Genomic DNA, 1,020 nt, shown 5'->3' on the forward strand with positions numbered 1-1,020 from the left:
TGTATAAATAAATCTTATGATAAAGAAAAATCCTTCCTAAACTAAAAAAAAAAAAATGATTGTTACCCTTTTCCAGTAAAATACAACTTTGACATTTTGTGAAAGAATAAATGTTGCTTAGAGGTGATCTGTTTTCTGTTGGTCAATGCCATTGACTTTAGAAAATATCTGAAAGCTAGGATTGCAGCATTTTTCCCAATTTTCCCACAAAATTCCCTTTCTTTATTTCATTAACGCCAATTAAGTATATCACACTGGCAGAGATTAGTACTGCCAAATGTCAATGATGTGTCTGCTTTGAAAAAACTCTTGAGCCAAAGAGTAAATAGCAATACAATAAAAATGCCCTGGCATCTTGCTTGCAGAAAATCAGAGGTAAAAGATGGCAGAAAGAGTAAAGAAGGACATAATAACGGCTGTTGGCTAAATTGATTTTACTAGTTTACGTTCCCAGAAAGTCAACTAAATATACACAGAGAAAACAAAGTGAACCAGAGAGAAAAGACAGAAGGTCAAGACTGACTGGTGCAGTCTTTGACATAAGTGGATGCTGTTAGCAATGCTCTCAGAATGAAATACTAGACTTCCTATTCTTTATGGTTTAAAATGTTATTAATTAGCAGTATCCTTGAAAACCTTATTGTCCTTGAGGCATACTGACTGTGTTGTTCTTCTCTGAAATACAGACTCTATAAGAAATTCCTTATTATCCAGCTGCAGATTGGATGTAACAGAAATGCTTCTTCTTAGCTGGAAAGCAAAGAGCCTGGTTAGACAGGGTCAGATGGCAGATGTGTATGAACAGCAGCCCAAATCGAATACACCACGCGTCCATCATTTTAAGGTACCAAATGCTAAAATGAGTCTTGAAAATATTTTAAATGGCTGAAAGGAACAAAATGTAGAATATCCTTCTGTAATGTACAAAAAGTATGTGGAACTTGAATATCAGTGTCTATTTGTGAATTTTTATGGAAACATATCCATGTCTCTACTATCCATTTCTCTACTGTCTGCATG

Source organism: Fukomys damarensis, unplaced genomic scaffold (genome assembly GCF_012274545.1).
Source record: "Fukomys damarensis isolate Sample0158 unplaced genomic scaffold, DMR_v1.0_HiC HiC_scaffold_38, whole genome shotgun sequence".
Lineage (NCBI taxonomy): Eukaryota > Metazoa > Chordata > Mammalia > Rodentia > Bathyergidae > Fukomys > Fukomys damarensis.